At 37.5% G+C, this 20,983-nt stretch overlaps 1 protein-coding gene and 1 long non-coding RNA gene across 6 annotated transcripts in view; one reads left to right on the top strand and one right to left on the bottom strand.

The window, feature by feature from the left end:
• SYT1 (synaptotagmin 1) overlaps window positions 1-20,983 on the top strand; it is a 563,462-nt gene that overhangs the window by 310,570 nt on the left and 231,909 nt on the right. The gene's annotated exons all lie outside the window — the stretch shown is intronic.
• On the bottom strand, window positions 17,336-19,713 carry LOC147579023 (uncharacterized). The gene is made up of 2 exons (XR_015253470.1): window positions 18,882-19,713; window positions 17,336-17,575 (listed from the first exon to the last, which is right to left on the bottom strand). It is a non-coding gene; the product is annotated as an uncharacterized LOC147579023 (long non-coding RNA).

Below are 20,983 nucleotides of genomic sequence, written 5' to 3'. Positions count from 1 at the left end.
GGCATTTAGGGTTTTTTTTTTTCAATATTATACCACAATGATTAAGTCTGTATATATATCATTTTGTATTTTTAAAGGTGTTTCTTGAGGGCAAATTTCTAGAAGTGGCATTGCAGTGGCAGAGATTACCAAAAAATGTATACTTTTATCAAATATTGCCAAATCCCCCTCCACAGATATTATGCCATCTTGGTCTTCCACCATTGTACTTCTTACAATAACCAAATGATTATTTCTCTCTGAAAATATTAACAATATTAACGGTTTCAAATAGTAAGAGTTGTTTGGAACAAATGTAAAGGAAAGAATTTCTTGTATACCCACTTCCTGATTCCAAACTCAAATTCAAATTATATAGGTGGTATGGCACTCCTGGATGGCTCAGTCAGTTGAGCATCCAGCTCCTGAGGTCAGCTCAGATCATGATCCTGGGGTCATGGGATCCAGCTCCCACACTGGACTCTGCACTGAGCGTATAAACTTATTGGGATTCTTGCTCTCTCTCTCTCCCTCTGCCCCTCTCCCCTACTCATGCTCTCTCCAATTAGTCAATTAATCAATAAATAGAATTTAAATTACAGAGATGGTAGATGCCACTACAGAAACAAAGCCAGACTATAATATTAAACAAACCTGCTTAAGTGGTATTTTGAAGCTATAGTGGTGTATGATTGTTTTTCTCCTGGACTAATTAAAACTACAAAATAGAACAAATTCATACATTGGAAATTTAGAGTAAGAAGAAATCTCAGAGATTTACCAGTGAAGTACTGACAACATAAAGAAAATTGAATGTTTATTATTTTATTTATTGGAATACGATGCTATTTCTTAGAATATGCTGCTCTCTCCTCAAAATACCATTTCCTCTCCATTTATTTCCCTAGGGTTCTCAACAGTCTCTATATCAACCCTCAATCTTTCTAAGTTTCTACTATTTCCATTCAAACAGGTCCTACGATCCCATAGTCTTATTTCTCAGTTCCCATTCTTAAGCCACTGAGTATGGAAGACTAACTCATGGGACTGGAGCCACTTAAGATGCCCCTCATGCAACACCAATGCACTTTTACCGCCGTTCAGCATACCTCCCTCCCCAAGATCCAGTGTCCGAAAATCCCCTTCAATACCTTCTCTCCCAGCTGATGATCTTGGTTTTTACTTTATGTGAACACCAAAAATATTCCACTTAGAGTTCCAGCCAATCCTATCTTCCTTTTCCTACATCTTTGCTTCCACTTTTTTTTGTTTCTCTTCCTCCAAGCTGGCTACCCCCCCTTCCCGTTACTCCAAACCACTCCCCCCCCCCCACACACACACTCTTCCTCTGCAGTTGTGCTCTATAAATCATCTCTTTTTTAGCTTACAAATGTTTGAATTTTTTTTCTAGTAACTTCTCTTTGTTTACACACATGCTTAGGTCTCTCACATTCTAAAAACCACTTCTGGGGCACCTGGGTGACTCAGTTGGTTAAATGTCTGACTTTGACTCCGGTCATGATCTCACAGTTCATGAGTTCAAGCCCCACGTAGGGCTTTGTGCCGACAGCTCAGAACCTCGGGCTGCCTCAGATTCTGTGTCTCCCTCTCTCTCTGCCCCTTCCTCACTCACACTCCGTCTCTCTCAAAACTAAACAAACATTAAAGAAAATATTTTTAATAAAAAAATAAATAAATATAAAGACAGCTTCCTTTACCCTATTACCTTGAATTGGATTATTACTTTGTCTTATCCTTTCAACTATAAAATTCTGATAGTGACTGTATTAAAATCAAAGCCTCTGTTTACTCTCCTGTCAAGCCCTCATAATCTGGCTTCCATTTCATAAAAGTTGTCCTCTTAAAAGTTTCTAATGACCTCTAAACCAAATTCCAGTAGTCTCTTACTGGTCTCCATCCTCCTTAAGCTCACTGTGAGGATTGCCACTATTTATTGTGACCCTTTCTGTGATTTTCAGAAAATTTTGCTATCAGTTTTCCTCCCAAACATTCCTTCTCTCTCTTGACCTGTAGTATGTCCCAACTGCTAAAACTAGGTATTCTCTAAAAGTTCTTTCATAAACCCTAGTTGAGAAGTTCACCAGATGAAGAAGTTAGAGGACCCTAAATGAGAATGTGTCTCTTGGATTATGAAAATGGCATAATACACATTGGGAAGCTCATTGCATAAAGCCTGAGAACAAACAGGTATATAGATAGGTTCAGGTTATTTGTTAATAATAGCTAGATGACAGATACAGATAGGTTCAGATTATATGCCATGTAGTTCTAGGACTTTATTTTGTGGGTATTACACATCAGAATATTTATGGGTCAGTATGTCTTCAGCCAATACATATCAAAGCAACAGTTGTTTTTTTTTTTTTTAATTTTTTTTTCAATGTTTATTTATTTTTGGAACAGAGAGCGACAGAGCATGAACGGGGGAGGGGCAGAGAGAGAGGGAGACACAGAATCGGAAACAGGCTCCAGGCTCTGAGCCATCAGCCCAGAGCCCGACGCGGGGCTCGAACTCACGGACCGCTAGATCGTGACCTGGCTGAAGTCGGACGCTTAACCGACTGCGCCACCCACGCGCCCCAAAGCAACAGTTTTTAACTGACTGAAAGCAAAGATCTGAACTACAGTTAAAAACATACGTATTTTAACTCTTAGCATTTCTGCTAAAAGATTTTTTAAATCTAATATCAAAGGGAACTGCACCATATTACTGCCCTTGGTGATGGCATTAATAATCGTCTATTACATACATTAGAAATCAGCCTTATTTCTCTTTTTTAAAGGCCTAACAATTGTGAATATTTAAATATTTTGTACAAAAATAATAATGTTCAGGCTTCTATTAACGTAGGTCAATTTGTAACCTGCTTTTGTAACATGTTTTTTACAGTAATCATTCAGAATAAAACCTGCTCTTTATAGTAGTCATTCAAACTAAAACCTGGTCTTCATAGTAATCATTCGGAATAAAAACCAAACATAGTATGCTCCTTTAGTCAAGAATTTAGGCAATTATTTATCACACATCCACTGCCTGAGCTATAGCACGTATTTACTGTGTGATAATTATATGCAAGCCACTAATCTGGGTGTTAGGGCTTCAAGCCAGACAAAATCTCAGCCCCTGTAGCATATACGTTTGAATGAGACTGGCTTAGATGTTATGGTATATGTAGCTCATACCTGTCTCTTACTGCACTGAGTGGTGCTGGACGGGTTGTGCCAGTGTTTAGTGAACACACTAAGATGGACAGCTACGATATTTGTCTGCTATAAGGAGAAACTGTTCATCTTAGTCAGTGGTGGTTCAAAACTAAGGGTGATCTTGCCTTAAGGAATTTGGGGCAATATGTGGCATTTTTGGTTGCCACAACTGGTCCATTACTCACATCTAAAATTCTGTGAAACATCCTACAATGCACGGAACAGCCTCCCAAACAAAGAGTTCTCCAGTCCACACTGGACAATGCCAAGGCAGAGAAACCCTGCTGTAGACTAAAGAGCCCATGTGGCTTGGGTTTTCTCTTAGAAGAGGAACATGAACCACGTGCTCCCACAGCCTCTCCTACCTCTGACCACAGAGATCTCCCTTCAAGCTCATTCCCCTAATCTTCTTTGTTCCATGGGTAAACACACAATGTTCAGTTGAGATCCATCCGTACCTTCTATTTGTTTTCTGGGCTGTTCTCAAGGGTCAATCAATGCTTACTAAAGTTTTTGAGCAAGCACTAAGGTAGTAAGTTCTATGCCTGCTGGGCATAATTATAGGAAACAACTTCATTTTTTTAAATCTCATAACACAAAGCTCAGCACAATCCACAAATTACAACTCCTTTCCAGTGTGTTTGTGCCCTCAGCAGCTCACAGCAGGACAAAATCTCAGCCTCTGCCAGCCACCGTTTTTTAGCCACCTTTCCTAAAATATCAGAAGCAACAAACCTCCCAGGGTGAGGCAACATTCTGCGGTTTTGCCTGCATGGATCAGTATTTTTCCCACACAGTGATTATGTTGCTATGAAATAGCCAATAATTATTTTTTATTTAAATCATGAGTACGAGGAGGAAGTTAGTCAGACTGTTACTCATTATCAATACTCTATTTCATATGGTAGGAAGCTCACAGGGGCCTTGGTTGGTAGTCCAAAATTCACTTGTATTTTTCCCTTTCATTTAAATGCTGTGTAGGGGCGCCTGGGTGGCGCAGTCGGTTAAGTGTCCGACTTCAGCCAGGTCACGATCTCGCGGTCCGTGAGTTCGAGCCCCGCGTCAGGCTCTGGGCTGATGGCTCGGAGCCTGGAGCCTGTTTCCAATTCTGTGTGTCCCTCTCTCTCTGCCCCTCCCCCGTTCATGCTCTGTCTCTCTCTGTCCCAAAAATAAATAAAAAACGTTGAAAAAAAAATTTTTAAATGCTGTGTAAACTTTTTTGATTATAATTCTATTTCTATGACTATACGACAGGCTATGAACCATCACTTAACAACATTTGAGCTCCAGATGGAATTTATACCTTTACCACTGTGTAACATTAGACAACTCACTTAACTTTTCAAGGGTAGGATTTAGTAATGCATTGAGTAAATAGTCTGAGCTAGTATCTGACATGAAAATGATGAGTCTTAAGTAAGTATTGCCAGTTTCTGGCCATGTGACCATCGGCAAGCCTTCCCTCGCCCACCATTTAGAGATTAATTTGAGTATTAAAGATTTTTTCCATTGCTACTGTCACCACCAAATTGTTGTCTTCAATGTGTCTTCTAGCTCTGCAGATACAACTCAGTATCACCCTAAACTGAATTGGAGAAAGGATATCCAGTATTCAGGATGTCTAAATTGACCAAAATTAAATAGGTTTTTAAACTCTATGTTTCAACTTTTTTTCCCTAATAAAATAACTTTAGTCTCTACCCAGGCACAGAAGCATAGGAATGGAAATTTATTTTGCACCCCACTGGCCCCAGACATTATCTTTTCTAACATGCACACTCTGTTTTAGATTCACTAGGAAAGATTAATAATTTAGAAACAGAATATTTCTCTTTAGACTAGTAAAGGTTGAACATTTTTTCTGAAGATTCTATCTCAGAATTTCTGTTCCTTCCTGACATAAAACTACATGGGCTCTGTCCTTACAGAGAAAGAACATCTTCACTAGCAGACAGAAATGTCACCAAGCATCAAAATATATTGAGAGCCAGGTCCCCTCTACTGTGAACTGCCATTTTGGTCAGTAGCTACTGATCGTCAAGAGCACTAGTAACACTCAAGAGTGGACCTCAGACATCATTTCCTATTATTTGTGAATGACTAATTAACCGTGCTCCCAGTAAGCCAATCACCATTGCTTATGAAGAGTCATATATTTGAATGACAACTAGATACTGACGGACTATCATAATAAAAATCAAATGCCACTTTATTTACTCTTCACCTATCCACTTGCATTTTTTATCTAACCAGGCTATTTTTCTAGGTAATCATGTTTAATATGGTAAAGTCAATCGGGCATGTTTGAGGGTAGGTGCATGTTGGTATGATTCTAGTGTGATAGTCTACAAAACAACATCCCACTTTTCCAATGTCCCTTCTCTGCTAGATTTCTTCAGAGGACCCAGATAATAAATGGCCACACAACATCTTCTTAAACAAGTTTGCACTGCAGAAGGAATGATCTCATTCTTCAAGAAGCTTACATCTTTATTGGAGATAAATGACAAATGCATGTAAGAGAGAGAGAGAGAGAGAGAGAGAGAGAGAGAGAGAGAGAGAAAAGAAAGAAAAGAAAGAAAAGAAAAGAAAAGAAAAGAAAAGAAAAGAAAAGAAAAGAAAAGAAAAGAAAAGAATCACCCATCCAAAAAGTAAATACTACAAGCAACTATATACTGTTAGACAAAAGATGTCTAACAATAGTATATAATAAAAAACTGGTTAGAAAATATCAATGAATACATATCAGTTTTACCTAACCAAGTAAGTTATCATTTAATGATTAGATATTGCACAGCAAGTTAACTATCCATGCTTTTTTTTTGAGGTATATGCTATATTTCCATTAATTTCCACTAGATAACGTGACAGATATTTTTTAAAATCTTCAAAAGTTTTGGTCGACAGAAATTTAGGTGCAATCCTTCAGCATGTCAGGAGTTGAAGTGTTTAATCTTTTGACATTTTTAGTGCTCAAAAGGGGTTCATTTTATTTTATAGTTTTTTACATATCATCTTTATTTGTTCAACAAACTCCTCTGTATCCTTTTCCCTGAAACCACAGGGCTTTTTTGAGGCTCAGGGACCCCCTCATATTCACATTTCCCAGAACTTTACTCTTTCTTTGCCTGTAATTTTCTAGAATCCCTTGGATTTTACACAAGCATAAAATACTTACAACTGACATAGCATAAAATTCAGTCATGCTCATTTTATCAGTTGCGCACAAACTTCCTCATTACATACATGATACCCACGGTTAGTTTGCATTTTATTTTTATCTGTTGCACATAAGCCATTACTTTGTTAAAGAAAAAAAAACCCATCCTGCAGAATGGTGGAGAGAGTGTAGGAGACTTTGGTTCTGAGTTCTACACAGTTTGGCACTTTCTTCCCTCAAATGTAGAACAAGAACATTGGAATTGTGTTTCTTTTCCCATAACTTATCTACTGTGACAGGATTTTTATTCGTGTGACCTTTAATTTCTTACTCTCTTCAGATCTAGAAAAGAAATGAAACTTTTAGAATTCTTTGAGAGAAAGGAAATAATTGTATTCGTGATGTCCATTTTAGTTAGTAAAAATGTCTCTGAGAGGCTGACTCCCCCAAAGATTAAATGAAATGTCCATTCAGTGGTAAAGTCGGAATTGGACCCTCAGCTCCTCACTTCCCACACCACGTACTAGCTGTGGGATACACTTCCTCCTGCCAGATTCCTCCTGAAAATGTAATTTGTCATCTTCTAAGTAGTAGACAATTAAGGCCTGAGATTCATTTTCGCTGCAAATGAATAATTAGTGAATGTCAATTTCATGTTTTCTGAGTCCATGCAGAAGACAAAAAAATAGTCATGTTAAAACACTTAACAGGCCCTTTAGCTGTGATGACACATCAGTTCTTGGAGATGAGTATAAATATTATTATTGTTTTCCTCCTTAAAAGATCATCGAATCTGGGTCTCACTTAAAAGTTTACTGAACATTTGTCTACTCAATTTATAGCTTTAGGAGTGTTTTGCTAATAGATTCAAAAAAATACAGTCATCTCTTCTAAACATTGTGTTTGCATTTGGTTTTTGCTTTTTTGTTGTTTCTTTTTTTCTCTACACCCCCTTACAGCACAAGGTGCCTCAAACCCCAAGCAGCTGCCATCTGGTTTGTTTTACATAACTCTCTAAGCCCATTCAAGTGGCACTATACCAGCGAAGAATAAAATATATATATGTATATATTATATATAGTGGATGGAGCCCAGGAACTGCACCCAAAATAACTTGTTAAAAGTCATTGAGCATAACAGAGGGAATCATAGGGAGGTCATAGCAGCAGCTGCTCTGGACCAGCTCCCTCTCTCGTCATGGTGCCGTAGGCATGGTTAAGAAGGCAATACTCACAGCACCTCCTCCTTCTCCTTTAGTTTTTATGCCTGTCTATCACTCGCATCTCGCTAGCTGACAAGCACCTGGGATTCAATTCCTGCTGGATTTTAGAAAGTTACATTAATTTTGGTAATTTCCCTATTGTAGTAGTGAGACACCCCCCCACACCCAGTTTGGCGAGCAGCTTTAATATTTCATTGCATATTCATGTATTGCCTCATGTTATTTTTGGTGTCTAATGGAGACAGCAGCCGGGGCTTCATGAAAGATTAGTAAGAGCCCTACAAATAGCTTTCTCACTGTTCTAGTAGATTGTTTTTTTTTTTTTCTTTTCCTAAGAGGGCGGACCAGAATTCTTTTCAACGAAGACATATTTGGTAGTGAACAAAAAAGAAACTTCCCCAGTCCACGAAGAATCTCCTTGATACGTGAGAATATGTAATTATGATTACCCCCAAGACAGCCTGCCCCTGTGCCTCTGTTCAGCTACTGGAAGGCACCAGCTAATCTTCACGTTTTGTCTCTTTCCCCTAATTCTTTTCCCTAATTCTTCTCATTTATATTATTTAAAGAATGTCATGTTTCATTAGTTCCACATTTCTTTCGGTGAGATATAGGACCCCAATGGGAAAGAAATCATCTTTTTTTAAAAATGTCCCACACATACAACACAGTTTACTCCTTCTGAATTGCAAATAATTTATTCATGGCATATTGATGTCTTGTAACTTTTATATTTACTGGGCTGTTCTTTAAAACAATTTTCTATTCCATTTCCCTTACTCATCCAGAGATTTATAAGAATGTATAGCATGCAATATAGTGAAAAGCCCAAAGTACCAGAAAATATTTTTAGAATAGAGACATTCTACAAATGACAGATTTTTTTCCATTTTAGGCCTTATGAAAAATGGATTTGAAACTTATAAAAAATGTATCTGGAACATCTGAGTGCAAGGTTTTTGATTGGATTTTAGAATTCAGATCTATGATTCAAAAGCAATTTCTTCTTCTCTGAAAGTGGCCACACCGAATTGATTTTTAAGGAGAAAGAAAGGGTATAATTTGGATTTTGAACCCTTTTCCAAGGATTCATATTGTTTTCACTTATGCTGACTTCCTTCATCCCTACTGCATCCTTATGGAGGAGGCAAGTATGTGTTAAAACAACTCTTTTACAAGAGTTGACCTTAGGCAAAGCTATAAATAAAGCTTCACTTTTCTTTGTCCTGTTTCACCTTTTTCATTCCACATTTCCTATTATAGACCCCATGTGGCTTTCTAGCGAACATTTTTTTTTCTATCTTGAAAGGTCTTATTATCTTATAACGCCACTCAAAGAATTTGCTTTTTTGCCCACCACAAAAAATAAAGGGAGGAAATAATAAACCCAAATGAATTAATCAATAATGGTAGACCTTCCAGTAAAAATCAGGTAAGTATGAGATAGATGTCCAGGAAAGAAAACTGGAAACTTTCCAAGTTTATGAAAATGCATAGAGGAGTAGGGAGAATTCTGTTTTGTCTCCTGAAAAACCAAAAGTCACTAACCCTATTTTTAAAATCTTGATCCTCAAACTCTGAATATTTTTCTTCACCCAGCTTTCTCTCTTCTGTGATGGTTGCATCAACTTCCACTGAGTACAGCTAATGGAGAAAAAAATAAACACCTAATTGAATAAAAAAGATAAGTAGGTTGAAACTCAACCCAAAGTTTAGTCTGATTTGCCATGGGTAGCTTTCTAACTTTTGGGAGCAATTGGTCCTTTTTGAATGTTATTTTCCACCTCTAAAATTAGAAAGCTCAAGCATATTTTTTAAACGGTTCTGTAACAGGAGCACCTGGCTGGCTCAGTCAGTAGAAGGTGCAACTCTTGATCTCAGGTTGTAAATGTGAGCCCCATGTTGGATGTAGACATTACTGAAATGATTCTGCAACAGTCTTCATTTAAATTTGAACTGTACCCATCTGCTAACTGTGTGATCCTACCCAAGCTATTTATCATACTTTACTTTGTTCATCTATAAGATCATTGCAGTGCCTACTTTGGAAGAAGTTATAGGAAATAAATGCTTAGTTGGCTTCTACTGGTTTTTAGCTATTGTTTAATTCTAAGGGCTCTGTTTTATTACAGATATATTAAACGGCATACTTGAAAAATGTGAACAACATAATTTTAAGTATTTGTAGAATAGCTGATGTTTATCAAGTGATTATGGGCCAAACATTAAGTCCTTCATTTGCAAATCTCATTTAAGTCCCTCAATAACATAATGTAGAAGGTATACTTATCCTTGGATTACCGATGAGAAAGCTAAAGCTTCGCTAAGCACACAGACACAAGTAAAAAAAGTACTAGGAGGGGTTTTCCAAAGAGGCCATGTGCCATACTGCTTTCCATTCTAGAGTTTTCTGCCCTCGGTCTAGATGATTAATACCCAAATAAATGTTGCACTGGATCCTAATAAAGATCCACCTTTCCATCTCCTGAATCATTTTTATGATCCGTATGTGCTTTATATTCTTTACCAAACCTGCCAGTGAACTTCGAGACATTAAGTATATATTTTTTCAGCATGCACACCCAGAAAGTCAGAGTGTTTTCAAACCACAAGGTATTACCCACCCACCTTTCCTCTGAATATCACATACGAAGGATCAACATTCTCAGGAAGCTCAGACTTGTTTAAATTCACCTAAAACCAGATAAAATTAATGTTGTAAGGCCCATGAGACCCCAGTAGAAGAAACTACATCAAAACGCACACACCTCTTCATTTCAAATGGAAGAAGCCAGAGTTAGCACCCCACTGTTTCCCACAGATGGTGCAAGTCATAACATGTGAAATTGATACATTTCAGCTCTCAGCCTCTCGGGGTGCAATACCAGCACACTGGGAAAAGTCTCTGTTTCCTTCTCCAGATTAATTCTCTTCTTTCCGAGAAATGACTTTCAGCTATTTTAGACAATATGCCCTTCATTTGGAAAGCGATTTATATTCATTCACTCACAGCCATCATTCAGGAACATCATGGATTGATAGATTCTAAAAGCCTAGCTTTTCATTAGTTCTGTTTGCAAGGCTAATTTTCACAGCCATTGATCATTTACTCCCAGTTGCTCCTTCTTTCCAGGACTTCGTGTCCCACAAACATTCTTTTGATGCAGTGGTCCATTACATGTTTCTATCCACAGAGATGTGTCTATGCCCCCTAATAATGACAGCAGGTACTTACCAGAGCAAACACGTTCATGTTCCTGGTGCTAATTAGGCACAGAAGGTTCTACCTTTCACTTACCGATGAGAAACAGACTGAGTCTCAGAGCAGAGAAGATCAGGAGCTTAGTTGCTTATTTAACACATATATTATTGGCACCTAATTTACACTGAATATATGCAAACTCTTTGCTTTGTTTCTCAGGTATCCTATTATTGTTTACACTTGCAGCTGTTATTATTGCTAAATTCAAATTAATCACAGGGTATCTCCACATAAGTCACTACTATCTTACCAAAAGCCAATGATAAAAATAAGGAATGACCTGATGATGGATCCGATAAAGCTACTTCTGATCTCTAGGCACACATACTAAAGAGATTTTTCCCTTGTTAAACTTTACTCATCAAGCATATATGTATAAATACCTATTTTTCTGTTCATAGGCTCACACGTGAAATAGTGTTCTGAGTGGTAGATTCTAGTACATGAGGAGCCTGTGGAATAAAGAAGAGACAATTCCTAGCAGTGATGATTCCTACTAATAGAATATTTGCAATTACAATGTGACATCTGACATTTTAGTTGCTATGCAATTAACATTTTCTTCTTCTCTTCTACCTCCCGATACACATATACATGAGGATGTGTAGGTTTCATTATACCACGATGGTAAGGTAGAGATATTGGTTGAGATTTTAAGACGTTTAGAACATTTTCCAGACTCCAAAAATGAGTGATAAGTGATTTCTTTTTTTGCTGTCAACAAATTTGCACTGGGCATTACGATGACCCAGGGACTTCACACATACATAAGATCTCCCCAATTAATCCTCACAGCAAACTGTGAGGTACTTGGTGATTTAGTATGGAAGATGGGACATATACTTGAATGACCACAAGTTAAGGGATAAAATGATGCCTTCCATAAGCAAAATGATGTAATACCCTAAGTACAAAGTAATATGTGTGTGTGTGTGTGTGTGTGTGTACACACACACACACACACACATATAACAACAGCTGTATATATATAATAATAACTATACAGAAGGAAAAGTTTCATTCTACCTGAAGAAGTTAAAAAACAAATTCCTTAAAAGGTAACAATAGAGTCAGATCTGAGGGTGAAAAGGTATTTTCACTCCAAATCCTATCACTTGTTCTTTTTAGATGTGTATCACTAGCATTATTCTGATGTTAAATGAGCAAGAGAAAGGTGTAACTCTGGCAAAATAAGAAATGAAGGTGGGCATGCAAGAAAGAAAGGAAGGAATAGAAAGCCTGAAAATATATGAAGTACCTAGCAAGGACTATGCAGAAGAAGGAAGAAGAGTGTGTGTGTTCATGAAAAAGAGACTATGAAAGACAAAAAGAACGAAGATCTTTAATCCCAATGAATTAAAATAAAAGAGTGGGGAAACAGGAAAGTCACTGCTTTGCCGCTTCCTCCATACACCCACCACCTACCACCATCAAGGCCACCTAGTTCATTGGGTGCTGGAGCAGATATCACTAGCGTCAGAAGAGAATCTGACCACAGATCACATGTATAAAACATTCAAGGCTCAGGTGCTCATTCAAGAAATGCATAGGAGGGTGAAATCAGTGCTTCACCCGTCAATGGTCCAGAAGTTTACAATGTGAAGGCCTAGCATGTAAAGAAGAGGATGCAAACGAAGAAAAAACACCTGTATTGATGGTGACAAATATGACCTTTTCCCCATAGTCCAAGCTGAGTGATCTTACTTGAAGGTCAAGTATTTCATGACATCATTCTGGCTTGCTCAGGGGACCTGCCTGTTGACTGTGTCTCCACCACTCCTGGAAGGACATAGGGACTGCCCCAAACATCACCCCAGGGTCTAAGAACTGATTAATGTTGAGTGCATTTACCATCTGTTCAAATATTAAGACTCATTGATCTCTGATACAGAGTCAGTGGGGTTTTTCTCTCCTTCCTTCCTTTCTTATAATTTGATACCACTGTCTACGCTGTTCATAAATGCTTCTCTAGAATCAGGTGATTCCTTTCAAAACTGTGGATGTTCAAACTGGCAAATGATACCTAAACTAAGGTCAGCTCTTCTCAAGTGACCCTACATCTGGCTCCACATAACACGGAAGATTCCGAATGACTTAATAGCCTGACAGAATCCCTGTAACTTTCAAATGAGCTTCAGGAAAAACACAGAGCATAACAAAGTAAGTCCAAGAAATGATTTTTTAAACATCCTTGTTATATCAAGGATTGTTCCATACCTCAGAGGCTACAACAATGCCACTACCAGACTCTCAGGAAATACACAATCTGAGAAAAGCAGGTGTAAACAATAAATACCATATGAAGCAGTAGTCGCTAGAGATACACAATACTAGGAAAATAAATTAATTCTGACTGGGCTAGCTCAGAGGAGAAGGAAAGGGTTGACTTAGAACTTGAAACATTAAAAAGACAAGTCTAGAATTACGTAGAGGCAGAGTTTGCAGATGACAGTTTGCCAGAACTGGGGGAATTCGGGCTTCTATCAATATGGAGAATTACTTAATACAGTAGAAATTTAGGGGTGTTTCATACCAAGAATTTATTTCAAATTCGCTTTAAAATATTTTACCTTAAAGAATTTAAGTTACTTATTTCCATGTTTTCATTTACTATTAAGATCCATCAGGAGCGCCTGGGTGGCGCAGTCGGTTAAGCGTCCGACTTCAGCCAGGTCACGATCTCGCGGTCCGGGAGTCCGAGCCCCCCCCGTGTCAGGCTCTGGGCTGATGGCTCAGAGCCTGGAGCCTGTTTCCGATTCTGTGTCTCCCTCTCTCTCTGCCCCTCCCCCGTTCATGCTCTGTCTCTCTCTGTCCCAAAAATAAATAAACGTTGAAAAAAAAATTTTAAAAAAAGATCCATCAAAACATGACCAAAATATATCTTATTTTGTATAAATACATTAAAAATAGATGAAGCTAACTTTAAATATCTTTCTTATTCATTGCTTCAAATCTCAGAACATTTTTGCTTTTCGTATATATTTTGCTTTTGTTTTCTTTGTCCCTGCTTCTTAAGTATTTTTAAATCCTGGTATGCTCTGATAAATAATTGCCATAGAGCATATTAGAACAGAGCCTCAGATTAGTTTGAAAACTGGAATTCAAGTAAAAGTATAATTGGCTACAAAATTCACAGACTCTTACTATGGTAATAATCTAACTTCTGTTGAGCCCTGAATTTCAAGTCCCTGCTAAGCATTGAAACGTGTTTAAATTCATTTGGAATAGCAGTGTTTTATGCGGGGTGAGCATCTGAAGCCTAAAGTATCTATAGTCTAACCCTTGAAAATAAGCCTACCATAAAATTCAGTAGGCTAATTTTTCCCATCTCAGTAAATCCAGCACAACATTCAAAGAGATCACTATTCTTATTGTGAGATCTAGATGCAATAATCACTGAGTTAGAAGCCATGTAGTATTAAAAAATTGAGTTGTTTTTTGTGGGTTTTTTTTTTCTCCTGAGTGGGGATGGTTGATGTTGCTTCTGTTTAATTATAAACTAATCTAGCAGTTCTCAAAGATAAACATGCATCCCAATTACCTGGAGGCTTGTTAAACTAGACTGCAGAATTCTACCCTCAGTAGATCTGGAACAGGCCTGAGAAGTTTCATTTTCAAGTTACCGGTAATGCTGCTGCTGCTACTGTTCCAAGGACCTCGTTTTGAAAATGACTCTGTGTGTACAGACACACACACACAACCAGACTTTAAAGTCTTATTTATGAAGACTTTATAAAAAAAAAAAAAAAAAAGATAACCCTGCGTGTGCACAACATTCAACCAAACCACATTCCTTAATCTATCAGTATTTACGTATTTAGTGATACATGTAATCATTTTCATGCAAAACTTCTGTTTTGATGTGTAAAGCTGGCAAAACCAGTCCCCAGCTGCTGGGTATGCCTTAATGCTGAGGTCAAATTTGCCTACAGAACCCTGCCTACTTGGATTTAATGCCAGGAAGATAGATATAAAACTGGCATTTCAATAAGCTACTTTGGTAAACTTTAATAACACCACTTCTGTTAACCTTGGAGCCCTGATTAAAATACAAATAAGTGAGGAAATCTCCATTGTTAACTAAGCCCATTTTGCATATTTATTGCTATCCCTTTTTATTTGTAAGGGCATGTCAGATTGTGCAATGAAATCTGTCCTCTACTTGTTGGGTCTTTGATTTTGCCTTTTCCAAAAGGAAAAGAGTTAAGATGTAGACGCCTGATATAACCTTCCGTAGCACCTTATCTACATTTGTAGAAAATATGAAAATGCTTGAAAAAGTGTTTGCTGCCTCCTTTCCTTAACTTTCTAACTGTTTCCTACTCTTGTCTATAATCTGCTTTCAAGGTTTTTCACTTGATTTTTCACTCCACCAAAATGAAAATTACAGCTGTATTTATTTAAATATTTATTTAAAAAGAAATGCTGTATTTCCTTGTGTTGAGTACTGCGGACTCTCAAAGGTTTAATTCAGTGTTATCCCTTGTATATCATGTAACTCAAATAAAAAGAGATAACCCTGGAAAAGAGAATGCAATACAAATAAGCTGGGGTTGAGCAGTGTGAGAATACAGACATTCAGAGAAACACGGAAACTATTTGACACCCGAGAAGGTGACCACATAGTCATCGGGCTTTGGAACTGATTATGGGGAGAAAAAGGGATGCCCAAAGGAGGGTACGGAAAGACTGATAGGCAAGATTTTGACGTGACAGTTCAAAATGGACCAAATTTACAATTCCATCACATGATCAACCTTCTTGTGCAGTTCAACTTGGGAGGAGCTAGGGTAGAAAATATATAAATACAAAAATCAAGTTTCCTACTTTTTCCTTTTATTTGATTATGGAAGGCTATAGAAGGCAAGGCTAAAACTATGTATCTCAGTTTAACTGCTTTATCTATGGATTTCTTACAGAGAAGTGCCTCCGGTGGCATGAATAATTTAGAACTGCTGGCATTGTTTATATTGGGAGGCTGTAAATCCTATTCATTCATTCATTTGACAAATATTTATTAAACAGCTTCTATGTGCCGAGTATTGGGTAAAGGAAATACAGTTGTGAACACATAGGCTTTGCTCAACCTGATGGTTAGAGCACACCAATATAGAACTCATTGTGCTAACATGTGCGGACCTTAGACACAGAGGTACGTGGAACTGTGAATGGATCAAGGGGTACTAGTCCTAATTGTAATGTCTGCGTGCTCCTGCCAAACTGAACCCTAATTTAGAATTTAAGTTCTATGCGGGGGGGTGGGATGGGGGGGATCAGTCTAACCCATGTTTATTTTCCTTTAGCAACAACTACAAAGAAATGTGGCCCTTTAACCTCTGGGAAGGCTATTTTCCCTTCCAGAGGTGGGGGCGGGGGTGGAGATTTAGATCAGAACTAATTGCTCTGTGATTACTATTTTGCCTCCCGTAGCTCCATACGGCCGGGATAACACGCATTGTACACACAACAGGAGCTAAGACAGTCAGTCAATTAGGGGAACAATTAGTTCCAGTTTCTGTAATTCATTTGAGTTTGTAGATGAAATTGCCTGAAAATATTAAGAACATTAAAGATCAGTGATAAAACCTAAAGAAAGCAATTTATATTCCAGTTCCAGAGGCAGATGCTTAGTTGACACTGCTCTTCTGCAGACAGGTGACGTTAATGCAGTAATAATTATAGTTTGGCAGCAATTAATAAATAGACTGTCAAAACCAGTCAAATTGTGTTCATGGTTTTGGAAGGCTGCTGATTTTAGCTTTGACATGATGTGGCTGAAGTGTTCCTGAAAAGCTCAAAATTGTTAATTAGAGGATGCAATTCTGTAACTCCCCTTCCATGGGTCTTAGGTTGGAAATTTTTGGAAACAAACATTCACTTGCAACCTGGTGTCTTCTTTGGGGTCTGTGTTTACTTGATAATTTATATGTAGAAGGATGTAATATGTAGGAATAGTCTAAGATTTAGGAGACTGATGAACCTACAACCGAGTCAACTTGAAGAGAGAGAACTTGATGGGAGTTAGTTTTTGTTGCAATATCATAATGTAAAATTCAGGGGAGGGCTAGAAATCACAGTGGAGCAAGGGTAATAGCCTGGCTTTAAGTGAACTCAAAGTCCTACCTCATGCAGACAAATCTGCAAGTTTAAACCTAGTAAGAGACTAAGGGTTCTCTGGTCCAGGGAATAAGAAAGCAGAAAGAAGGTAAGGAAAATGGTCAAGAACATTAATAATGAATTCAATTTCTTTTAAAGCAAGTGATAAGAAGAAATTTAAAGCCATAACTTTACCAAGTGTTAAGATCAGAGATTACCCTACCCTGACTTAATAATGATCAAAGCTACCTCAACCCAGAATATAAATCCCTGATCAGTTTCACACATCTGCTAGTTTGCCCAGACTTCAGCAAAGGAACAAATAAAATACTGATGTTATTTAACAGTGTGTATGCATAATATTTAAGACCCAAACACATTCTGAGAGTAATGACCTAGAATTACTCAAGTTTAATTCCTCAGAGAAAATTTATATTTTTTAAAAGGTAGCACTGTTGGGGCGCCTGGGTGGCTCAGTCAGTTAAGTGTCCGACTCTTGGTTCGACTCAGGTCACGATCCCATGGTTCATGGGTTTGAGCCCCACGTTGGCCTCTGTGCTGACAGCATGGGGCCTGCTTGGGATTCTCTCTCTTCCTCTCTCTCTGCCCCTTCCCTGCTTGCTCGTGCTCTCTTCAAATAAACAAACATCAAAAAAAAAAAAGGAGAACTGTTACTTTGATGAATAAATAATTTCTTGCTAAAAACTCTGATACAAATAAGACTGCTAAGAAATAACGAAGGCAAACAAACATCACTATCACCCCCCCCAAAAAAAAACACAATACCAACAGAAAGTATTAAACTTCTAAACCAAAACAAGAAAAAAATTCATCGTATCTCACACAAGTTTTCCTAGACTTTAAGTAAAAATCTTGTAGAAATTTGTGATAAAGTTCCATTTTCTAATTTAATTCTAGGACTTAACCATGAGGAAAGCAAATTAAAACTCTCAGCTCCTTGTCTGTGGTGTTTAGTACTTATATCAACTTTTGCGCTCTAATTAATTTTACTAATCCTTTAGTTAATGAATAAGACCGGGGGCAGTGGGGGGAAGCATCAATTTCAAGAACAGAGGTAGAAAATTGTTAATTCAGAAGTGACCCACAGCTCCCAAAGTGTTCTCGTCAGCATTGCTTTGCGATCCTGTTAATATTTTGTTTTATTGTTCTTCATAGAGCAAAATGTTTCACAGTTAATCTCTACGGTACTTTTGTTTCTAAGCTCTCTAAAAGACATTGATCTGGCAGTAGCCAAATATTTGAATATAAATTGATTTTATGCCATACACAGAAAACAAGTATTTTATTGATATAAATGGTTTCTTTATTTGTAGAATTACACTAAAAATTATTTTGAAACAGCATGATTCCTTTCTGGACAGTATTAGAATTTCATGCCTAAATCAAGTTGAACATTAGTTTTATAGGAGTTTTTTGTCTTCTGCAATAGCATAAATGTCTATGGTGAGAAGTGTCAAGGGAGTAGAGATGCAGTCAAAAGCTTTGAGAAAGAAGACATAAGTGTGAGATGACAGAATGGTCACGTGCAGAGAAATTGTTAAAGCTTTTCTCTGTTTTAGGCCTATTCATAAAGACAATACTTAAAGACTGAAGTCATTTTCTTTCAATCTGCTTGTTAAGAGCAGAACACTTGGGTCTAAATTATATATGCAAGACAGTAAATGCACAGATATCATGGAGACCGGCCACTGTAAGAAAGGGGAAGTCTGCATGAAATTTTGAAACTACAAGCCTTGTACACTGACATTCTGTTATCAGCTGCCATTCTGACATCAAGTCCCAAGCATCCTGCACTGAATGTTTATTATAGTCTTTAACCAGCATGGCCAAGACAGAAGTCTCAAGGACAGGATAGATCCCCACGGTTGTTTATTGCCTCCATTCTTTTACCCTCTTCAAAGCCACGCCGTTCTTACCTCATCTAGAATGCTGTGTTCTCACTCAGAACTGTATTCAGGCTTTGATGATGGACTTCTATAAAGTGCCATCTCCATCGGCTGATTTCTACAGAGACTTTTCTTTTCTCCAACACGCTCTGCAAAACGCTGGCTTGCTTCTTTACTTGTTATCATGAATAACAGCATGATTTTGCATGCTGCCCTTTTTCAACACTGAATGCTCTATATCTGTCTTGTCTCTACCAGCTGCCTTCTCGCTCTTCCCTTGTCAGCATTTTGTGAAAGAAGAGATTCAGTAACAATGTGTGCCCAATATTGTGTAGGTTTTATATTCACTTTGGATTTGAAGCAGGCCTCCATATTTCACCACCGAAATGCTCAATCAACCCTCCAATTACCGATTCTTTCCAAAATTGAACTTAATCTATTCTAACATGGAAAACTTGGAAATGCATTCCTTTAGGTATGCTGTTATTATTTTCATCTTTGCAGCTGTAAACTTTCTAGTAAAGCTACATTTTCCCTCTTCTGTCTACTTCTAGCCTGGAAAATTCTGATTTTAAGCTCGCATTCTAAAAGTCTCTCTCATATTTCAGTTTGGCTTTTAATTTTACTCCATTTAAGAATACTTTGCTAGCATTCCTGCCTTTTTTTTTTTTAAACATAAAGCTTGCACACATTGTTTTGTTTTCAGGGATAGTTTTTCCCAGTGATTTTTGTCCTTGATCACAAAAGCCCCTGAGTGATTTCTATGAAAAAATATCCAGTAAACAAGCGGAATTTTATTAAGTCCTAACTCCTATTTTTATTCTATATTTCACCTTCTGTAATACAGGGTGACTTTTAGATGATTGAAATCAACACTCATATTTTATTCATGTTATCAGTACACTTTTATCTTAGGAAAAGTGTTAGTTCATCTGTAACATAATATCTAGTTATGAATTTGTAACAGTGTGCCCTCACTCTGAAATGTCTCCTTAGCCAGTTGGATATTAATTGAGATTCTAGATATTGATATTAACCATCTTATGGAAAAGCAATTGTATATTAACAGCGTGGAAGGAAAAAACATTTGGCTAAATACAAATTTTCGCCTAATTCATCATAGTTTATAACCAGACTGATGAAAAAAACTTGACATTGTAGTCATCAATGATCTTGACTTGTACTACAGGGAACACTGCAAATCTTCCTGTATCTGTTGTTTTACAGTGAGGTTGAGATGATTTCTGCTTAACATTTAAAAGTCATGGTAACATGGTATCTTGAGACTGGAAGTCATTTAACACTTTCAAAGAAGTTGGGTACATTCAGCCCAAGTAGTTTAGATCACTTTTCAGTTTTCTTTTAGTATGTCATAAATATTAAATTTTGATCAATAAGTTTGGGAAAAAAGGCCTGAAGATCTTTGAATTGCCTATGGAATGACTTTATTTTGATGAAATTCTGAATATGAAATAAAAAGGCAATTTAGCTCCATATACTGCTGTCAGTAAGCCAGCATGCTGGCTCATGATGCAAATAAGTAAGTATTTACAGATTGTGCTTCTCAATGCAAACTAACACACTGAACTCCTTGAACTCCTTCTCTGAAGATCTGACATGCACACTGTGCTATATTCAGCCAGCCACTCAGATGGAAATGTCATTAAAGCCAACTCTTGGCCAAAATGAAAGTTTACAAGTATCCACAGGTAATGAATTTTATCAAAGTCCTATTTTTCACAATGATGTTTACTTACATGTAGGATGGTGACTTGATGGTATTTTATAGGAAACCTGTTCATAAGTTCACTTTCTTAAAGTGGTATGATCTGGGTTTGTCAAGATGAAAGAAGACATGAAAAAAGTTCATCAACGTATCGCTAACTCTATCACACCTTGACTTGATGGAGAAACCAAAAACAATCCATTGCTTATGAAGAGACCAAAGCAAAGGAGGAAAGCAGCAGTGAAAGAAAAGGAACCCACCAAGAACCACTTGGAGACTATGCTACATAATGAACATAATAGGCTATCTGCCTCTCAAATATCCTTTCCAAACATTTGACTCCCTGGATTTACTTACTAGGTGCTCCCAAGCAGATCAAGGTGTAGTTGGTCACTGTCCCCTCATG

The sequence above is a fragment of the Puma concolor genome, chromosome B4 (assembly GCF_028749965.1).
Source record: "Puma concolor isolate L17-30 chromosome B4, mPumCon1.1.hap2, whole genome shotgun sequence".
Classification (NCBI taxonomy): domain Eukaryota; kingdom Metazoa; phylum Chordata; class Mammalia; order Carnivora; family Felidae; genus Puma; species Puma concolor.
This window is presented reverse-complemented; position numbering and strand designations above follow the sequence as displayed.